The following is an 8,130-nucleotide window of genomic DNA, read 5'->3' on the forward strand; positions in this document are numbered from 1 at the left end:
GAAGGAATGGGAAACCATTGAAGGTTTGGGGGCAGGGCAGCACCACGATCTGACTCATATTAAGGGAGGAGTTTTCTGGCACTCGTGTGAGGCTGTGGCAGCCGTCAGTCTGCTCACTCATGCCGGCAGACAGCCAGAAGGGGCAAAGCAGAGTGGACACGCCTCTCCTAATTAACGGCGCGACCTGACGGCTACACACACCTCCTCTCTCTGGGTTAGATGTTAGCCATGCATCCACGTGCAAGCAAGACTGAGAAACGTGGTTGTTATTCTGGACTGCCTGTTAGTCTAGAAACAGGAGAGAATGGGTATCGGGGGACTAGAGGTCTCTGACACAGTGGTTAACAGTCTTTCTCTGAAATCAGACTTCCTGACTTTTCAGTCCTGCTTTGCCACTCACTGGCCATGTGGGTAGGTCACTTGCCTTCTCTGTGCCTCACCTGAGGGTTCAGTGAGCTAACACACCATGTCTTGGAGCAGAGCCTGGTACATAGTGAGGCCCAGGGCTGTCTTTGGCTTCTGAGAGAAGCGAGTGTTTGGGGGACAGGTGCTGCCTGAGTCCCCTGGCAGAGCTGAGATCCCTCTGGGGGCTAATGTATAGCTGGGGCACCCAGGACTATTTAGCCCCTTTAAACTCCATGGTTTAGCTGAGGCAGAGGATGCTGGGAGCAGGACAGGGGGGTCCTGGGAAAAGAAAGGTCAGTCTTGGAAGGAATTCAAGAATACGTGGGCCAAGAAAAAGTACCCCTGGGACCTAGGAGCTCCAGAGGCAGCCCAGCGTGGAGTCCCACTTGCAAGAGTAGATCTGCCAGGACCGGGAGGAGGGAGGTAGTTTTGAGTCCAGGGCACTTGAAGCAGGGCTTATGGACTCCGCCTCATAGCTGCTCTGTCACTCCAGGTTTCCAGCCATCTTTACCCTTCTCTGGACCTGGGTCTTTCCATTTGGAAGCTGGGGATCACTTATCCCTGCCTTCCTGCATTGTGACTGTGAAGAGATGTCGGTCCTGGCTCTGGAATCTGGGTTGCACCTGCAGGGCTGAGCTCCTGGAGGGATGGGTGGCTGTGGATGACAGTGCGCCCCCTCCTGGGAACTGGGGGCATTGCAGTCTGGTCCTGCTGGGCCACTTGCCTGTCCTACCTCTTCCCTTGTTTGGCCTGTGCTCCTTTTCCCAGGCTACTGGCTGTGAAACAGGGTGGGATAAACGCTGATGTGGGAGGGAGAGGAGAAGAGCCTAGAAGGATTGGAGTGGGAGGGAGGAGTGGGGAGAAGATACAGCAACTTCAGGAAAAAGGCAGAGTGGTAAGATTGAGGGCTCCTGGGCAGGGATGAGAAGCTTAGTGTGAGTGGCGAGGTGTCTAGAGTTAGCTTTGGAGAGACTCCTGTTCCCCATATTCAGGCCCAGATGCAGAGCTTGCTGAGGGCAGGCGCTGCGCCTCCCTGATCCCTCTGTCCCCTTCCAGGGCACCGATGGTCCCCCACAGAAAACAGCTCTGCTGTCAGAGTTCGTTGGTTGACTCAGCACCCACCCTTGGCCATCATGAAGCTCTCTATGCGCCCCCTGCTCCCTGCTGCCCTAAACACACACACACTTCCAGACTCTGCTTAGGGGAAAAATCTGGGAGGAAAGAATGCCCTGGAAGGCAGGAGATGGGGTCCAGACAGGGCACCCTCTGCTCTGTGACCTGGGACAAACCACTTGCCTTCTGGAGTGGTCTCCCCATCTGAATAGCATGAGGGGGCAATGTGGTTTGGGAGCCATTTTACAACAGAGAACACCGCAAACAAATTTTTAGGTAGAAGTCCAGGCTTCCCTGGTGGCTCAGACGGTAAAGTGTCTGCCTACAATGTGGGAGACCCGGGTTCGATCCCTGGGTTGGGAAGATCCTCTGGAGAAGGAAATGGCAACCCACTCCAGTACTCTTGCCTGGAAAATCGCATGGACGGAGGAGCCTGGTAGGCTACAATCTATGGGGTCGCAAAGAGTCGGACACGACTGAGCGACTTCACCTCACCTCACCAGGACATGAAACAAGTAAGAGGGAGCTGAACTGGTGGAAGCCAGGAAGGGGCCTGGAATGTACTTGTGTTTTCCAGGGGGCTGGCGAGGCTGATGTAAAGAGTGCCAGGGTGGACACTTGGATCCCTGGGCCTGGCAGGGCTGGCTGCCCCACCCCTGCTCATTCTTCCTGCAGCCTGGAGGTGGGGGCAGGGATGGTGGTGGGGAGATGGGTGTCTAAGGAGTTTTGGCAAAGAAGAGGCAGAGCCCATCCAGGGTTACCTTTCTCAGCCCCACTCCCAAAGATAGAGTGTTCCCTGGGCGCGCCCCCCCCCCCGCCCCCCGCCCGGGGTCTCTGTGCTGGAGGAAGGGATTTGGATTCCAGGGTCTCTGGATGCTTACCTGGGTTTAGAGTCCCATGTAAGAGGATGAGAGGAGAAATGAAGGGGAGCCACAAGATTTGGTATCAGGAGGCTCCTGGAACCCCCAGTGGTGATCTGGAGCAGCCATTGCCCCTCTCTGGGTCTCATTTTTCCCATCTGTATGATGGATGAATGCAGTGATGTCCTTAAAGCCTCCATGACTGGAGGAAAGGTGGGGGTGGGGCTGGAGCTGGTGCTGGGTTTCCCAAGAGAGATGGGCTCCTACTTGGAATTCAGAGGCAGGGATGGCGGGTGTGGCATCAGAGGCTTGGAGAGGGTGGGGTGGGGTGAGGCGGTCTGGCAGGAAGATTTACCCTGAGCCTGGGCTCTGCAACTAAACTGGTGTGTTTTATTTCTTCTCAGGGGCTTCCCTCATGGCCCAGTGGTAAAGAATCTACCTGCCATGCAAGAGATGTGGGTTCGATCCCTGGGTCGGGAAGATGCCCTGGAGAAGGAAATGGTAGCCCACTCCAGTATTCTTGCCTGGGAAATCCCGTGGACAGAGAAGCCTAATGGGCTACAGTCCACAGGGTTGCAAGAGTCTGACGTAAGTTAGCAGCTAAGCCACCGCCACCACATTCCCTCTCAGGACCACACTTTCCCATCTGTCTAAGGGGACCGGGTACTGTCAGATCCAGGAGTCAGTGACTATCTAGGTCAGACTGGGCAGGGATTTGGAGCTGGCCCAGGTCAGAGTCCCACTGTGCAGAGCCGAGAGTGGCCATCACAGGCCATGGGAACCCAAGAGTCAGGTAAGATGCAAATGCTGAAGAGAATTTAGGGGTTATAACAGCAACTTTTTGGGGTTTCCAGAAGGGCAACCAGGGTCCCAGAATGAGTTGGGGACAAAGCCAGGGACTCCTGATAACCTGTTTCAGCTTTTCTCCATAAGAAGCCCTGATCAAGAGGTACAGAGCGACCTGGGAAGTGGGGAGACTGGCCCTTCCCTGATCTCTGGGGCTGGGGAGGTGGGGAGGACAGCGGTGACCCATCTGGGGATGATGGCGCATAATGTTAGCCCAGCCAGCACGGCTTCCGCTTCTCTCTCCCTGGGACTGGTGATCTAGAAGGTCCACTGCCCTTCCTATCTTCCCGCAGGGGCGGGAGGAGGGGTGCTGTGGGACACTGGAGTTTTGCAGAGACAGAGGTTGGGGGGTGAGTCTGGGCTGGGGGGTGTAGGGAGGAACTGAAGACAGGCTATTCATTGTGTCTGGGGTGGGGTGGTTACCTCCTTGTTCAGTTCAATTTAGTTGCTCAGTTGTGTATGACTTTTTGCAACCCCATGGACTGCAACATGCCAGGCTCCCTGTCCATCACTAACTCCTGGAGTTTACTCAAACTCATGTCCATTGAGTCGGTGATGCCATCCGACCATCTCATCCTGTCATCCCTTTCTCCTCCCTCCTTCAATCTTTCCCAGCATCAGGGTCTTTTCCAGTGCATCAGTTCTTCACATCAGGTAGCCAAAGTATTGGAGTTTCAGCTTCAGCATCAGTCCTTCCAATGATTATTCAGGACAGATTTCCTTTAGGATGGACTGGTTGGATCTCCTTGCAGTCCAAGGGACTCTCAAGAGTCTTCTCTAACACCACCGTTCAAACACATCAATTCTTCGGCTCTCAGCTTTCTTTATAGTCCAACTCTCACATCCATACATGACTACTGGAAAAACCATAGCTTTGACTAGAAGGACCCTTGTTGGCAAAGTAATGTCTCTGTTTTTAAATAGCTGCCTAGGTTGGTCATAACTTTTCTTCCAAGGAGTAAGTGTCTTTTAATTTCATGGCTGCAGTCACCATCTGCAGTGATTTTGGAGCCCAGAAGAATAAAGTCTGTCACTGTTTCCACTGTTTCCCCATCTATTTCCCATGAAGTGATGGGACCAGATGCCATGATCTTCGTTTTCTGAATGTTGAGCTTTAAGCCAACTTTTTCACTCTCCTCTTTCACTTTCATCAAGAGGCTTTTTTAGTTCCTCTTCACTTTCTGCCATAAGGGTGATGTCATCTGCATATCTGAGGTTATTGATATTTCTCCCGGCAATCTTGATTCCAGCTTGTGCTTCTTCCAGTCCAGCGTTTCTCATAATGTACTCTGCATATAAGTTAAATAAGCAGGGTGACAATATACAGCCTTGACGTATTCCTTTTCCTATTTGGAACCAGTCTGTTTTTCCATGTCCAGTTCTAACTGTTCCTTCCTAACCTGCATATAGTTTTCTCAAGAGGCAGGTCAGGTGGTCTGGTATTCCCATCTCTTTCAGAATTTTCCACAGTTTCTTGTGATCCACACAGTCAAAGGCTTTGGCATAGTCAATAAAGCAGATGTTTTTCTGGAACTCTCTTGCTTTTTTGATGATCCAGCTGATGTTGGCAATTTGATCTCTGGTTCCTCTACCTTTTCTAAAACCAGCTTGAACATCTGGAAGTTCACGGTTCATATATTGCTGAAGCCTGGCTTGGAGAATTTTGAGCATTACTTTACTAGCATGTGAGATGAGTGCAATTGTGCGGTAGTTTGAGCATTCTTTGGCATTGCCTTTTTTTGGAATTGGAATGAAAACTGACCTTTTCCAGTTCTGTGGCCACTGCTGAGTTTTCCATATTGGCATATTGAGTGCAGCATTTTCACAGCATCATCTTTCAGGATTTGAAATAGCTCAACTGGAATTCCATCACCTCCACTATCTTTGTTCGTAGTGATGCTTCCTAAGGCCCACTTGACTTCACATTTCAGGATGCCTGGCTCAAGGTGAGTGATCACACCATCGTGATTATCTGGGTCATGAAGATCTTTGTATTCTTCTGTGTGTTTCTGAAATTCTCACAAAGACCACCATTCTAGTCCCAAGTCCAGAGGAAGAGACACCTCAGACACACACTGCTGGGACCAGGGACCTGAGACCCTTTGTTGCAGTGCTTATACCTGGACAGATGTCTCCTCAAGCGACAAAATACAAACTATAAGAGACTAAAAATAACTGTGTACATGCACAGTTGGGGCAAATTATTAAAACAGATACAAAAAGGCCAGAAACCCAGCTGCTACATCTGAGGTGTCAAGAGCAAAAATCAGGGTGTTATGCATGGTCCCTGCACACAGCACCACCAAGGGGGGTGAGCAGACCACCCAAGCCACCCCTCTGACCTGATCCATGAACCCACCCCTACCCTCACCCCATTTAAGGGACCAGCTTGCCATCCCTCAGGAAGGGCTCCCTCCTGTTGCAGCACAAGTCCCAGTAAAACTTTGCCTGAATTTCTCATCTGGCCTCTTTATCTGTTGCTATAGATTACACAGTCCAGGAACCTGTCAGTAACTCAGCTGCATGTGACCTCACATACATACCCAGACGCCTGCTCACATATCCCCAACCCTTGACTGGTGACATAATTGGTGGGGCCCAATGCAAAGTGGGCCCCTTGTTTAAAAATTACTAAGAAAATTTAAAAAGAAAAATAAAAATTAGAATTCCAAGCATTAAACCACAAGGAAGGCCCTTCTGAGTGTGGGGCCCTGTTGGGCTGCATAGGTCTCACACCCAGAAAGCTGGCTGCATGCCTCGACCCACCACCACTGAGGCACACACACCTCTCCCTCCAGAAACACACAAGAGCACCGACCCCTGGGTTGTTGAGCTTCACAGCTGGGTAGGTCCAGCCGCCCTTCATCTGGGCTGCATAATCTCTCCTACCCTTCCTACTCCACACAACTCCCCCCTGCACATATACCACTCTGCCTGCGGGCTTGGGGGTGAATGATAGACGGTGGGGCAAAGCCAGCTCCTCTACCCATGCTGTGTACCAGCCTGCAAGGGCACAGCTGATGTTGAAATGCCAGTAACAATAATACCTAACACTTGTTAAACATTTACCGTGTGCTAGGCACTTCTAACACTTTATATTCACTCATTTAGTCCTCACAGTTTGACGAGAGGTATGGTCATGTATCACCATTTTACATATAAGGCAATTCAGGCACAGAAAAGTTGAGTCACCTGTCTGAGATCACTCAGCTAGTAAGGGTGCTGAGATTTGAGGCCAGGCTATCTGCTCCAGAGAGCCTTCTCTGTCAGTGGTTGCTGTGGTGCTGGACCAGGAATGTACCAGGCACTGTGGACCCAGGACTCTTGGGGCCTCTTGTGAAATGAAGAAAAAAGATGATTATGATGGAGCATCACCTTGACTGGGATCCATGGGCAACCCTGGAAGCCCCGTGATGGTCACCAGGTTGCAGACACATAGAGTTGACTGTCTTTGTTACAAGCTCACTATATAGAAGATGTCTGAGCTAGAGACTTACTCCTTTTCAAAATCTTGTTGCAACGAAAACCATCATATATGTAGTGAGGGCATTTTCACCGACAATGGTGAAAGTTACATGCTTGGATGGTAGACCCCACATGGTGGCCAATTAATCTAGAAGACTTTCTCATGAACTGGAATGAAGGGAAATCCGCCCTGCCAGTGAGTCCTGGGCACCCAACTGGCCTCCTTAAATATCACTTAAGAGTCTGCACAGCCCCTGCTCACTCTCCCCACTCAGTGTGGCCCTTGAGGCCCGGTCTGAATCCTTGGCCCCGCCCACCCATACCCCTGGCCTTGACTGATTGGTCCAGGAATGCCCACACGCTCCAAGCCACCCAATCAGATCCTTTGAGAATTGTGGACCCGCCCGTCAACCCACTCAGGATGATCTCTGACCTAAGAACAGGTAAACTTGTAGACTAAACCAGCTGCCTGCACCGTCACTGTTTGCACAAAAGAAAAGATGCAGGAAGCTGTGTACAGGGGCAGAGAAGGATGAGGTAGCCTCCAAGGGATGAGTGGAGGGAAAGGGGAGCTGACCCTTCCGCTAATGGCCATGATTTCTCTTCCTCCCCTACTTTCGTCCTTAGGATAACTCTTGCTGTCCTGTCTGTTAGCTTGAGAAATGGCTGTTACGTGCAGCCAAATAGCCTTATTTAAGTTTAAACTGGAAAACGGCAAAGTACCACAAAGCCCCTGAACGTGTTGGTCTTATAGTCGTTGTTGAAGAGGAGACATCCCAAAGCCACAGAGCTACCCTATGTCCTGGGAGTGTCCCCAATGGAAGCGTGAAGTCATCTGTCTTTTGTCTTGAAAATGCTTCCCATTGTGGAGAGGGCTTCCCCAAGTGGAAATGAAGCTGAGTTCTCTTGCCGAGTTTATGATTAATCTCTCTATCCAAAACTTTTTTCCTTCTTGTTCCCTCTGACCTCAATCCTGTGCTAATTGAAAACTCATCAACCAGAGTCAGATGACTAAAATTGCTGTCGTCAATAACATTTTGTTAATGTACTACAGTTGCCATTACAAGATATGCTCATTAATGCACAAATTTAGGTTGTTTTTCCAGGGTAAGATGAGTCAACTGACCGCTACCTCCACCCCAGCTGTGGACCACCTGGTCAAAAAATCATAAACTAGAGACACCTTGACTTCTGAAACTACACTTAATTAAGAAATGCTACAGAACCATCACTGAAAGTGAAAGTCGCTCAGTCATGTCTGGCTATTTGCGATCTCATGGACTATACAGTCTATGAAATTCTCCAGGCTAGAATAGTGGAGTGGGTAGCCTTTCCCTTCTACAGAGGATCGTCCCAACCCAGAAATCCAGCCCAGATCTCCCACATTGGAGGTGGATTCTTTACCAGCTGAGCCACAAAGAACCTTCACTAGGCAATGATT

General features: G+C 50.4%; 1 long non-coding RNA gene across 1 annotated transcript; it reads left to right on the forward strand.

The window, feature by feature from the left end:
- Positions 1-2,908: 2,908 nt before the first annotated feature.
- Positions 2,909-7,871, forward strand: LOC120854187. Its single transcript, XR_005718920.1, has 2 exons — positions 2,909-3,171; positions 7,783-7,871. It is a non-coding gene; the product is annotated as an uncharacterized LOC120854187 (long non-coding RNA).
- Positions 7,872-8,130: the final 259 nt, after the last annotated feature.

Source organism: Oryx dammah, unplaced genomic scaffold, assembly GCF_014754425.2.
Source record: "Oryx dammah isolate SB20612 unplaced genomic scaffold, SCBI_Odam_1.1 HiC_scaffold_27, whole genome shotgun sequence".
NCBI lineage: Eukaryota > Metazoa > Chordata > Mammalia > Artiodactyla > Bovidae > Oryx > Oryx dammah.